The sequence below is a fragment of the Papaver somniferum genome, unplaced genomic scaffold, assembly GCF_003573695.1.
Source record: "Papaver somniferum cultivar HN1 unplaced genomic scaffold, ASM357369v1 unplaced-scaffold_128, whole genome shotgun sequence".
NCBI lineage: Eukaryota > Viridiplantae > Streptophyta > Magnoliopsida > Ranunculales > Papaveraceae > Papaver > Papaver somniferum.
Window position 1 is genome coordinate 1,888,345 of NW_020621936.1, and position 14,637 is coordinate 1,902,981.

Below are 14,637 nucleotides of genomic sequence, written 5' to 3' on the forward strand. Positions count from 1 at the left end.
GAACAGTTCTAACAGTTGCGAAATAAAAATAGCAACAGGGGGCTGCAGTTGCGAAACTTTTGCAACGTCAAAATAATAGTGGTTTTGACTGGCCAAAACCAGGTTTTGACCGGCCAAAACCAGGCTACACTTGGTCCCCTGTAACAAAATTAAGTTAACCTTGTTCATTTGGAAAGCAATTTAATCCAACAAAAAAATTGAAATTGAACGAACATTATCATCTGACTTCATTTTACGGGGTCAACAAACTACAATCTCTTCCAAATGTGAAAACAATTACATAACACTATAGAAATATGAAGAGTATACATTCTTATAGAAAAACTGAAATACTGCCAAAAAATATAAACATAATAAAACAATTCAGTTTCAAACCTAATTAAAACATGGAAGTATTGGTGAACTTGGACAGGTAAATAGTGGTCGGAGGACAACAAGACCAGTTACACCTACTGATAATTAAGCTAGTGATAATTAAGCTAGCTAGGACATATCCAATAAATAAAACAGTGACCAACCCTTTTATATTTTTCATAAAAGCATGAACTGCACATATTTTTTCTTCAAGTTTTTATTCTAATAAGTGTCGTAACAAATACTATCTAGTAGTTCCATCCAAAACGAAGTGAAAATGACAAAGCAAACAAACTTATATGCTAACTCTAAAACTGGTCATAAGGGGGAGTTTCTTTCAGCTTACTTCTAGCTTTAGGAGTTGCATCCTTTATTTACCATCCTTCTCTTCCTTGGCTTTGGTAGATATCTCATCCCTGGACTTGCTTCCCTTACTGCTATTGTCCCTGGATTTTTTACTACTGTCCCTGGAAAACAGAGCTGTAATAATTTATTTTATACTCGATTAAAGATCAGTAAACCAACACCCTACAATATATCACATAACAATAAAAACTAAATAACGCGCAATATGCTTCAGGAGTCTGAACTCGAGAATCAGCATGCAGATAACTACTAGAACAAGTTCTGAAATTCATAACCATGATTTTTTCTTACTTCTTGTCATGGGGCCACAAGACCTTTTCCCGAGTAAGTTCCTCGCCAGCATCAATAGACTTTGGTGTTCTCCCAGTCTGACATAACAAGAGGAACAAATCAATAACTGTAGACGGAATGTAAAGCATAATATCAAACATATCCAAGATTTATTAGAAAATAGCAGGGTGCTTCAAAACCTTGCAAAAATACTTGACTAAATAACTAAAACTTAGATATCCTATAACATGAAGAAACAACCATATGTTCAGCTCTCCATGTATAGAGAAAAAAAAAATCAAGCATTCAGTCGAGAGTTACACATTTAGCTCAATTCTCTATCCGTTACCAGAGATCAAAACAACCTACACCATAATCCCCTAAAAAAACCCTGTACCCATAAAAAAACCCTCCCAATATCCTGAGACATATCATTATCTGTAAGAGGACAACTCAATGTTAGTATCTTGCAACTGTCTTGACATTTGAGCTACCTTTGAGAAACTCAATTGAGAAAATACCTTCGGTCTTGTGATGATTATTCCCATAACGTACAACAAGAGATTGAATAATACTGCAGTGAGTTCTGTACTCCAACAAAGCAACGATCTGAATCGGGAACTTGATCCTACCATAAGATTTACAATGCAAAGCGACTTCAAAAAAGATGGGTGGAGTAAGACATAAGACACTAAAGCATGGAAGTTTCATTAGAATAAGCTAAACTACCTGCACTTATTGCGTGACAGAAAAATCAAACATCTATAACCCAAGTTGTGATGTGACACCTCCATCCATTAGCATCCAGGCTGAGATATTTCTGTTTTGAATCCATACAGAAGCATCGCAAAGTAGCAGAAAACTCCACTACAGTCACAAGTTTATGTTTATACAATCCCTCAGAAAAAATATTCAAAAGAACACTTTTAAATCCTATAATGCAAGGAGTTTATGTTTATATAAGTCCAACTAAGTAAGAATATCAAAAACTGAATTACTGGAAAGAAATATATATAAAACACTACAGATCTTGTTTTCATTTCATTTATACGATAGTATAAGTAGATTCCTAGGATCTCTTGAAACTGATGACAATGAGGATAACGGTCACAAGGATAAGGATGAGAATTAATACCAAACCTTTTTTGTTGCTTCTCTGATAAACCTTGGCCTGGTAAAGCCCCAATAGACTCTTTTCAATCTCTTTTGCAGCCTCATGCCTATCTTTAATCTCCACAACAGCTTCAAGGACTTCCCCTTTCCATGCTCTTGGACTAGTTTCTGCAAAATTCTCTCCAATATTATTAGATATGATCTTCTCAATCACTTCCTCCTTTGGGTACTCCCCTGTAACAGTAAAATACAACGTTTAGAAGAAATCAAAGATTGTAAAATCAATCTAAAAACAAAGGGTTTGAGTTTTTCAGAACTTACTCTCGATTAGAAGTATCAACGATTTGACAAACAACAATAAGATCAATAAAAGAACAAACAACAACAAGAGCAATAAAAGAACTTTTGTCCAGTACCAGATTGAGCTTGAGCAATCACGTCTCTACCTCAGTAAAATTGAGAGTTAGAAATCAAAAATTAAACACAATTTCAAATCGAAAAACCCAATATTGAAATCAGATATAAGGTTTACAGGTAAGGATCTACCTGAATCTTCTTCCAAATGTGTAGATAATCAGAGTAATTTTCTAGGGTTTAAGAAATTAGGTCTTATTACTGAAAAGGGTTTTCTAGGTTTACAACGTTCTGATTTCTTAATCAGATGAGGGATCTTTTTTTCTGGTAGAGAAGAGAACGAGAGGAGCAGAGGTTTTCTAGGTTTACAAAGTTCTGATTTCTTATCAGATGAGAGATTTTTTTTCTGGTAGAGAGGAAAAGAAGAGAACGAGAGAGGAAGAGATAATAGAAAAGAAAGGTGGATAAGAGACCGAGGTGTCCTCGATAATCATATAAACTGAGTCAGTTTTGAAGCTGACTTAGATTATCTGAATGGGCTGAAACCGAGTCAGTTGAAAGTGTAGGAAGCCACACACATGATTCGCACGCATACAACTGTTTTAACTATTTTAAATAGTTGCAAATTTTGTAACTGAAGTGAACTGTTCCAAAATCTTCGCAACTAAACTTCGCAACTGAAAATTCGCAACAGAAGCAATGCAGTTGCGAATTCTAGTTACTAATCCTTGAATTTGGTGTAGTGTTGCTCTAAAATATTTGGACGGTTTGATCAAAAATCTCACCTAACCCTATATTTATCCCAGAAGAGAGACACTTCGCCTTTATCAATCTCGTCTATCTTTCTTCTCCTTCTTCCTCACCTTCACTCCATTTCAGTCTCCTTCTCAAAAAAAAAATAAAATAAAAAATATCATGCCTCTCATTTCTGCTAACGCCAAAACACCACCACCATGAGCAAACCATTTTCTCTTCAATTTTTCTCAAAATACCATTTTCTCTTCGATCTTTCTCTTGAAAACCTGCCACCATTGAACCTTCGAGAGAAATGTTTCTCATGATTAATAACAAGCCTTACCCAAAGTCAAGGCACTGTCGTAGTGTACCTGACCCAAAGATTAGGATTTATGATGTTGACATGAAAAAGAAATGAGTTGATGAGTTCCCTTTCTGTGTCCATTTGGTGAATTGGGAGAAGAAGAATGTCTCCAGTGAGGATTTGGGGGCTTACTGTATTGCTTGCAACAAATACATGACCAAGTTTGCTGGGAAGGATGCTTTTCATTTGAGAGTCAGGGTACATCCTTTTCATGTCTTGCGTATCATCAATCTCTTGTTTAGTAATACCATCTCTTTATATACAATTGATATGTTACGAGCTTCCTAGATGCTAGCTTATATCATCTGTCATTCTCTAGAATTCGAACTCAACTTAAGAAATATACTAAAATTTTCTATCTCTTGGTTGTTTATATCATTCTTCAGAAACTTAAGAATTGTCTCCTAAGAGTTATCATCTTCTCATTATTTAGAAACTGAACTTCATTGGTTAATTATTGTATGTCATTGGCCTGAATATATTGTTCAAATGGAAGACTTCGTTGTTCGGTGCGTACTCAATGTGTCTCTCAGTTGGATTTGGCCTGAAAATGTTGCAGGGAATTCTTGACTAAGTCAACAACAAATTGACTTGACTATTTTTTTTATGTTGCAAAAATTTAGCAACGGTCAGAAATAGTTGCTAAATTTATAACCAGAATAATAAACCCGGGTCCGGCTAAGATTAGCCGTTCTAAGTTTTTTTGGTTTTAAATTTCGAAAATGCTACAGAGCTGTTGCGAATTTTCCATTTTGCAACTGCTTCAAGTTGTTGCGACAAGAATTTAGCAACAGCTAAAGCAGTTGCAAAGTCGGAGAAAAAACAATTGGTTGAACCAAAAACAGTTGCGAATTTTTTCGCAACGGCTAAGGAGGTGTTGCAAAAAAAATGCAACGGCTGGCTGCTGTTGAAACTCCCTTTTGCAACTGCATGAAGCTTTGCTAATCCCCAAAAATGGTGTAGTGAACCGTTTATAATCGACAAATATACATGATAAAATCATCTGATTGTAGTTAAAAAGACACTGACTGAAAATTTTGCATTTGCTCAAAGCTACAATCGGTAAATATGAACATTTTGAAAAGTCGAAGAATTTATAATCTGTGAAGAAATAATTTCATATCGACCAATTATAGTCTAAAAAAACTTTACAAAAAAAATAAGGCATTTTCGTTAACTAGAATCCTGGTGTGAATGTCCATATCGATAGATTCTAGGTTGAAGTTCTTCAACCACGATGAACATCAAGAGCAACCGGCTGCCATGTACGTGTATATTAGCTGATTGTACAGAATCGGCTACTGCAAACATTCATATCGACTGATTCTTATTAAATATTGGAAACCTGAACTTCTGAAAAATTTCAGTTTTGAACATATAAATGAATCAAAAACCTAATTAAGAGGAACAAGGTGATAGAAAAGTACCTAAGAGAATGGAATTGAAACAAAGTTTTTAAGTTTCAATAGTAAGGTTAATTTAGTTGTTTCATTTTTATATACATCCTCTACCCATCTAGGTGGGAGCCGAATTTAATAAGCCTCATATAAAATGAAGTAGGCTTCAAAATAACCAGGCAAATTACAGTAACATCATTCATCTCTTTAGTTCTCACAAAATAAATAATGCAATGATGAAACTGGAATATAAATTTACAGCTTCAAGTGTTACCATAGCTGGATAGTTGCCTTTATAATATTAGATAAGGAGAGAGGATCCATAGGCACTTATTTAAACGCTATCTCACATGATTTGCGTTAATTTTTGTATAAAACTCAAGCGACAATGAGTTTGAAGCTAATATTTTGATGAGATGATCTTCTTATAAAAGTCTACACTCCTACCAAAAATGAGCACAATCCGAGATAAATAACATCACTATCTACCGTTTTGAAAATTAACCATTAAAAGTTAACAATCAAAATTAAACTTAGCAGATAGTGAAGTTTGGTATCTCGGGTTGCTTTCAATTCTAGTAGGATTATAGAGTTTTGTAACCTGGCGAGATTAGGGTGTACCCAGATTAATTGGGGTATACCTAATGAGATAAAACCCGGGTCATTTTGAAGTAAAACATGATACCCCTTAACCATGTATTTTCAAAATGAGTTATCTACCCTTGCTTAATTAACACTAATAATGTGTTTAGGTTAATTAATTTAGTTAGTTAATTAGTTGAATTAAAATTCTCAAATTAGGTATTATTTGGATTGAACTCATGGATTATGTGTTATGATTTTTGAGGATTTTTTTTTTTGAGATTTTTTTTTTGTAACGGAAATGAAACCACACTAGCCAAACACTTCTACAAAGGAATTGCAAAGTTGATGAGTAATTTTATACTCAAAATTACAGAAGAAATCAACACTTTCAAATCTGAAAGATGAAAAGTCGGCAAGGTCGACAAAAAAATACCCTGCCGTCTATAGGATTTTTGACATACAGAGAAAGACGTTATAAATGCATGATTAGTCGGCAAGGTATTAATTTCATAACCAGCCGTCTAAACATAGTCGACAAGGTACAAGGATGAATACCGTGACGACCCTGTAAATGCTAATTTCAGAGATGAAAAATCGTCAAGGTCGACAAAAAATTACCCTGCCGACTAGTATTAGTCGGCAAGGTCAGCCAAAAAGATACCTGCCGACTTTTGACTTTTGGTAAAAATGTTGGATCATTAGGGATTTGAGATTGGGTACAAAATCATACCCAATCTCAAAACCCGTATGCTTTTTCTTTTCTCATTTTGATTTTGATTTTTTTTTTTTGATTTCATCATGTAGAATTTTAAAGAGATTTTGAAGATTGTTTTGATAGGATTTAGGTTTTAATTTTAGTCAGCAGGGTTTAAATTTGGCTAAAAATAATAAGGACAATTTGGTCTTTTAACATCTTTTAGACACCCGTTAACACACTACCTTGGATGGGTTTAAAATTGGTATACCCCAATTAATTTAGGTATACCTTCAATTTGGCCAGTTTTTTTTTTTTTGATCGATCATAGAGAATAGATGAAAAGGCACACAAGCCGTGTGATGGCGAATACAACTGACATAAAGCTAAAAGCCCATGAAAAAAGCAACTAAACAAACATAAAGCCAAAATAAAGCTTCAAGCCACAACAAGGACCACTTCCTATTGACGAAACAAAAAAGACCGCTGCCTATTGTCAATTAAAATGCTCGTCAACATCTTCTATATCTAGATCAACGTAATGTTTTTCAAGATCACTAAACATTTCTTCACGATTAGATTTTAGAGGTGGAAATTCTAAGCCCCATGAAGAACCAAACTCCACTAGTTTATTAGCCGAAACTTTGTTGTCAACTATAGATTTACTCATATCTCCTTTTTTCCAGCTTTCTTCTTCTTTGGGTTTAACCATATCTCCTGAATAGGCAATTCAGATGGTATGGGGGGACCTCTCCAAAACAGTTTCATCCACTAGAGGGATTTTCTCAAATCCGTCTTGAGTAATCTCAGCTCTATCCTCTATGTTAACAACCAACTGTGCATTGCTTTGAGCGACTAGATCTTCAGTAGTAACCGAAGTTGAATAAGGAGGCAATAAGTTTTTCTTAGTCTTAGGAACTAAGCAGCACTTGGCACTTGAATGCCCAAAGTTTTTGCAGTGAGAGCAAGCATCAGGTTTCCAAGGATACTCGCCTTCACAACAAGCTGAACATTGTCCACTTGAATAGGCAATTCAGTTGGAAAAACAAAATCAGCTGCAACTTCAACCAAGACCCTGGCATATGACATCATTGTCTTCAACGTTGTTGGAGTATCAGTCATGATTGGAGTGCCCACAATACTAGAAATTCTGGATAACCCTAATTCATTCCAAAGATAAAGAGGGACCTGCCTAAGGTTCATCCATATCGGAACTGAGGTAATAACATCGATGTTTTACTCTAGAGAAATGGACCAGGGATGAATCAGAAAGAGTTTCTTAGCTATGAGAACAAAACTCAATTCTAACACTTTTATCCTGTCTTCTTCTTAAGCAAATTTGAACAAAAAAGCTTGTTTTCCATGAATAGTCATCTGAATATTAGATTTAAACTTATTGTGGTTTGCATTTTATTCAAAAATTGAGGCAAATCATGTGAGATGGTGTGTCTAAACAGGAGTATCCATAGTCCCTTTCTCTTAGAGAAGATTACATAGAGTATGTTTAGATTCGTAAAATACATTCACGGCTGTGCACAAGTATCGATTTCATGAATCTATAATTGTACTTTTTACCTGCCACCTTTAGAAAACCATAACATGTCAAATTTGACCTTTGAAAGCAAAGTTACTGATTATTGACCAACTTAAATGAGAAACATGAATCACATGCTACAGTTAAGATTCGAATATACTGACCAGTTTAAGTTCAATTGGAAATTTCAAGAAGTCTAGGGGATCCAAATATTTGGTTTTGAGGGTTCACAAGATGACGAAATCGGATCATTAAATAGCAGTCAACAAACCCCTTATCCTACTAATTTTGCTAGTGGCTAGAATACCGTTAATTAATTAGTACATGATTGATTAACTAAATCAAGGTTAGTGATTTGATTAGACTAATAATTTGATTCATAATTATTGTTAGAAAACCAAAGATCAACAAGTTTGTTCTTTTCCCCTGAAAACTAAACTTACGGTTAGGAGTTCATGTTTTCCCAACCGTAGACAAATCTAGTAGATTTTTTTTTTTGTTTTTTTGTTTTTTGAAATCCTAAAATACGATTGGGTTTCCTAACCGTAAACCATAAATACGGTTGGGAGTTCATGTTTTCCCAACTATTAAAGTCATTACGGTTTGGTTTCCCAACTGTATTAAGTTATGAAACTAATTTTAAAACCCTAGTTTAACCAAATCTAACATATTCATGCAATCGAAAGCAAAAAAAAAAAAGGGTGGGTGGGTTTTTCAATCGTTACTCAATTGAAATCATTATTGGCTAAGATAATCATCTATTTTATTTTGTGAACCAACCCAATTGAAGAAGAAAAAAATGGTAGAAGAGGAAGAATATGGAGAGACATGATTTTTTTTTTGTTTAGGTTTGGTTTTTGATTTTAATTAAAATTAGATTTGGTAATTAGGTAAGTTGTCAAAAGCTATTTTTGTGTTTTTGTTATAGAATATAGGTTTCCCTCATCCACATTTAGGATATTAGAATCCATAGAAGCCCTCGAAACCAAATCCTTAGAGCCCTATAACAGGCTTTAATTTTAAAGTGCACCCAGCCCAACCTTAAGGAAATCATTTGTTAGACAAAAGATACGTACTTAAATTCTATATTTGCTCCAAAAAGTTGGAATGATGTTCATAGGTTGACAAGGCCGGTTCTTTATATCTAGAGGCTCTACATATTATAATGGTAAGGCAAGATCCTAAAAGCCCAGCACATTCCAGACAACTCCATATCTTAATAGATTCCATACAATCCCCGACAACTCCATATCTAAATAGATTCCATACAATCCCACTGTGGGCGGTCAAAAAATGTATATTGTTGATATCCTAAAGAAACCTGTTTTGTGGTATACTCAAATGTTTTGTGGCCTACTCAAATGTTTTGAGGCATATATTTGCCTAAATATGGTTGAAAAGTTATCAGTCGAACCTCTGAGTTATTAGCCGAACTTAGGAAAAATCATAAGTTCGACTGACAACTTGAATATACCTCAAACAATTTGAATATGCCTCAAAACAGGTCTCATCCTAAAAGGTAATGCAACAATTCCACTGCAGGGTGCAGGGCCAATTGCAATTGGATATATTGAAGGTATGTATATATGACTAGAAAAACGGATTGAAGATGCACACGGTAAACAAAATAGCAAAAAGTAGGTAATCGTTACCAAATTAGGTATATATTCAAAAAATATTTGAGAAGCTCACAAATAGATTCTAGGAAACTCGATCACGATGGATATATCTTCAAATCGAATATATGAATATATGGAACACATGGACTCCTCTTTTGTAAGATTGGCAGCATAATCATATTTGATCATATTCTCCTTAATTTTTCTCTATAAGTCTAATTTGGGGATTACGCCTTACTAACATCATGAAAAGATAATTATTTCTTTCTTTTTCCCCGAAAGAAACAGGGAATAATTATCAAAATTTCAAAGGACAAATATAATCTGCTTTCTCCAGGCTTGGAATTGGCATATTCCGAGACAATCAATAGTGGATGTCACAGTGAATGACCTCACCCATCATGACTATGTGATCCGTACCCAAAATTATTCTATCATTTCAAGCCCTATTACAATTGGGCAAACACAAAATGTAAAGTGGGAATTAATTGGTCATTGTTTTCTTTTGCTGGATATATTGTGGGAATTTTTGAAGGTAAAACTATCTAAAAATTGCTTATTTGCCAAAATAATACTCACACCCGTGCTAGTTTAGATGCCATAATATGGTGTGTTTTTTTTTGTTTTAAAATACTTGTTATGTTTCATATTTTTCCATTTTTTATTCTAATTTACTCCTTAGTTGGCTGAGGCCCTAATATAGAAAATTGTATAGTTCTATTTTCTAGACACAATCTTAAATACTCTTATATGTGCATCCTTTAACATTTCTTTTTGTTTTTTTTGAACTAGAAATAACCCGTGCCGTAACGACACGACATGAGGTTAACAGAGAGTTTTAATAAATATCTAGAGATAGCTCGTGTCGTAGCGGCACTCCTTTAATATGATATCTGACTGGTGTAATTTTTCTTTTTTTACGGACTTTAAGTCGTGTTCCTTTGCAAGATAGTTTTCTATGTTGTTTTAAGCGAAAATAATGTCTATAAATACATTGTAAAATAATTCAAATACATTATCCAAAAACGAACACAAAACCATTTAAATAATAGTGTGTATGCATATCTCAATTTATGATTTATGAATAGAAATAAACAAATAAATCCCATTTCCCATTAGATTCATCATGTCACCACTAAATCCAATTAATGCACGTATGATATATTATGATTTCATTTACTGTTTCTTTGAATATCTTGAGTTAAGGGTTTATGCAATAATTAAATATTAATTAATTTTGATTCATAATGAAAGGGGTTACAGAAACGACGACCGTCGGATGTCTTTCGCTGGGATGAGACTGGGATGGTCGGATGCAACGTTTGTCTCTCAAAATGTTATCCGATCATCCAAGCTCAAAAACCCATTTTGTTTTGTATTATAGATTGTTCAAGTGAAGAACAAAAAACTATATATCCATAAACTATATATCTATAAATTAGGAACCTTAAATACAAACCTAGGATAATTATGGGAAAAAAAATTACCCTCTCTACCTTTCTTAATCTTTATGCAAAATTTTGTTGTGACATCTAAACTAGGACGAAGGGAGTATGAAACGTCCACGTCAACGATCTAACATTGTAGCTTTTTTTTTGAAGTAGGTATGATTGTTATTAGTCGGCTCACATACTGCATCCAGTAACCACAGTTTTTTTTTTCCAAAAATTCCAAACCTTAGTTCAGTGCTGTAGGGTCTCTATGTTAGAATCATCACATTTTCTTCACAATCTGATGTTTTTTTTTAATCTTTTTTTGAAGCATAAACCCGGTGTTGTACTATATACATTTTTTTTTTGATGAACAATCAGATCACATTTCTTTCAGTCCAAAAAGGTGATTACATGATTGTTTACAAGAAAAAGAACATCAAAATACAAGAAACTTAAAACCCAAATACAAATAAAGATACCAATTACATGTAATTTGCGAAGAGAAAGAGCAAAATACCGTAAAGGTACCCAATTTTTGTATGAAAAGTAGAGAGAAAAGATGGTATAATCCACAACCAATTCCGACCATTTTGAATGTTTGTCTTCTATAACAAGAGATGCTCCAAAAACAAAGGAGTGATTAGCCCTTAATCTTGCATATATGAACGAAAAACCTGGATGGCCTAAATCCCTTTTGTTGAAGATGAACTCAAAGCTATGCCATGTTGAATCACCGATGTTCTCGAATCTAGAATAAAAACCATGGAACAACCAACAAAGATTGAACAAATCACCATCAAAGTGAAGAAATAATCGCTCACAAAGCGAGAAAAATCACCGAAAAAGCGAAGATAAAATCACCAAAATGGTGAAGAAATGTGTCAAAAGACACCATAAATTAAAGAACAACATATTATTCTATTAGAAAATCTATTAAAACTAAAGAAAGACAATAATCCTTGCTCAGATCTTGTCCAAAAGAACCAAATCTGAGCAAGATGATGATGAAGAATTTTTTTTTCTTTGGAGAGAGAAAGAAAGAGAAGAATTTTTACAGAAACCGTCAGACAAGAAACCGTCACTCATGCACCTTTTAGAGTAAATAAGATGTGGTTAAATTAAGGGATCCTAGTCGTAAGGTAATAACTCATATTTTTTTTCCATATCATATTAGAATTTCCCACCTTGATTTTACGTTCGATGAGTTAATTAAGGACAATGTAAAGTTCAAGTGCGGGGAAATACTTATATATTTTGCATATAGAGTTTTTAGTCTTTAGTTAGAAATTTCACTTTTTAGGTAGAATTTTTAAAAATTCTGTACATATTGTTGCATAACCTCTAACTTTTAAAGATTTTAGAGTTACATAGTATACATGTTGCTAAGTTTACATATGGAGTTCTTACTGAATAACTGAACTTAGTAGTCATAAAAAACTTATTTTGAGGAGCTTAATCGTTGAGAGGGTATATGTGAAGAACCTACCCATGCGGTAGCGAATTAGGTGCAGATTGAATGTACTTTAGAAAGTTGAGCAATCTTTAGTGGAGTATGTGACTTTGATGAATAACCCTCGAAGATTGAAGACTGGAGACCAGACGAAGGCATTTGGAGAACTTTATCAACAAAGAGGTATGTGAAGCCTGAATCATCATATTTACTCGCCAACTATTTTTCTTTCAAGTTGATCATTTGGGAATTTTCCAAGCAATAATGTTAGAGCATTGCTCGGTCGAACTCACAAGTGTTTTTATCTCAAGCTTGTTGTCAAATCTAGTTGTCAAAACTATATCTTGATTTCTAGTCTACATATAGTCAAGTCTCGGATTAGGATAGAAGTGCGTAGTTGAGTATCGGATATCACTGCGTTCTACCGTTTGAAGGCGAAGATCAACAAGAGCTCTGGAGAACTTCTTCAACAAAAGGTAAGTGAAGACTGAACCACTTATTTCTCAAATTTTCACCTTTATATCTATGAGACATTGTCGCATAACTAAATTAGACAGTATATGCATAACATAAATTTTGAGTCAAGTTTATCTTGAATATCGTTCTCGAAATATGTTAAGCTTAAGAACGTTTGTTCATACTTGATGAATTTGGTTAAGAACAATTTATTGTAAATATAGATTTACTGTAAATCTGGATATATGACAGTGTGCATACAAGTTCACATACTTGTGTTTGAGGGTAAAAACCGATTCTGCTGTTTTTGGTAAATTTGGGTGTGTTGATGAGAAACGAATTCAAATCCTAAACAAATGCACTGCACGGGAGTACTTTAGATTCGAGAGATCAATCTGTAAGATTCTGGCCTAAACCAAGAAATGGTCGTTCCATATTCAATTCAGTCACAAGGTGAAGGAGAAGGGTTGATCTTAAGGAGGGAAGCGAAGAAGGTGTTTGAGATCAGAGTGTTGAATTATGAAGGTGTGGCTGTTTATGACTTGTGTATCAGAAAATTGTTTCTGGCTACTTGTTTTGATAACACTTGTGTTCCCCTTGAAATAGATTGAAAACCTACTTATACAAGTCATTGAGCGCACCCTGATCTCTTAGGAAGTGAAGGAAGTTAAATAGTGGAGAAGTGGGTTTGTGCTGAAGGTGGTGGTCATCATGTTTCCGTTACGAGGGAAGAATGATCACACGTTCACCCACTACTCTCATTAACTGCCCGCCTTTCCTAACAATTTCTTATAATGGGCGCGTTGCGCGCCGCATGTTGTAAACCGATAGACCAATACCCCAGTGAGTATCCCCCAGTTTGTGACATTTTTGATGTCTCGAGTAAATGGGTCAAGTCACGTGACTTGCCGCTAAAATCAGCACATAGTGCTTTTAGGTTAAATAATAAATTATTTATAAAACCGGTATTTATAAAGCATTGCTTATAATCGATGTGTTAGAAGCATCGCTGTTTTTGAGCTCGGTCGAATTAGTCACGGATTGAGTGTCTTAAAAGCAGCACGACCATCCCTCTTTGGGTGATCGTTTGAGGACCCTATAAGTGAGTTATCACCTGGTCGATCACTCCCTGTGGAGGAGGGGCGTCCGATGACCACGATGCTACCTTGTTGGTTTTCTGAAAATAAATCCACACCATCCAACTAGGCTAACAAAGTTGAATGGACGAGATGATTTGCGACAGTTTCATAATGTTGTTGATGCAACTTAGGGTTTAGGGGCTGCGCGACCAACCCTTTTTGGGTGAGCGATTCGAAGCGTTGAGCGTTCGTTCGACCAGGTTGATCGCCCATGTACAAAGGTGGGTTGCCGGTGAGCATGATGACATCTCCTGGGCCACTTAAAATTAGATCTAAGCCACTCAATTCGGCTGGCGAAGATGGATGGTCGTGATCGTTTTGCGGCAGTAATGTGTTGTCGCAAAGCAATTTTAGGGTTTATAAAACAGCGTGTTCAAGGTACTTTGGGCGAGCGGTTAAATGCTCTCTGGTCTTGCTGGGGACAGGTCGATCAACCAAGGGAGAGCTCGGGACGACGGTGAAAACATCGGTATATATTTGATCGCTCGAAATGCGATCCAAGCCGTCCAACTAGGCCGACTAAGTTGGACGGACACGATCGATCTGCGACAGTTGTGTACTGCCGCGACCCAAACTAGGTTTTTGAACACAGCGTGTTTGCACGAGTTTGGGCAAATGGTTGAGCTCCCTATAGGCTTGCCGCAAGCAAGTCGATTGGCAAAGGGGGAAGTTGGGCCGCCAATGAATACGTTGGCACTTCCTTAATCGTTCGTATGAAGATCCAAGCCGTCCAACTAGGCTGGCAAAGTTGGACGACCATGATTTATTTAAGAC

The 14,637-nt window shown here is 35.1% G+C and overlaps 1 long non-coding RNA gene across 1 annotated transcript; it reads right to left on the reverse strand.

The window, feature by feature from the left end:
- Nucleotides 1-555: 555 nt before the first annotated feature.
- LOC113331837 lies at nucleotides 556-1,853 on the reverse strand. Its single transcript, XR_003351223.1, has 4 exons — nucleotides 1,720-1,853; nucleotides 1,512-1,618; nucleotides 1,012-1,088; nucleotides 556-821 (listed from the first exon to the last, which is right to left on the reverse strand). It is a non-coding gene; the product is annotated as an uncharacterized LOC113331837 (long non-coding RNA).
- Nucleotides 1,854-14,637: the final 12,784 nt, after the last annotated feature.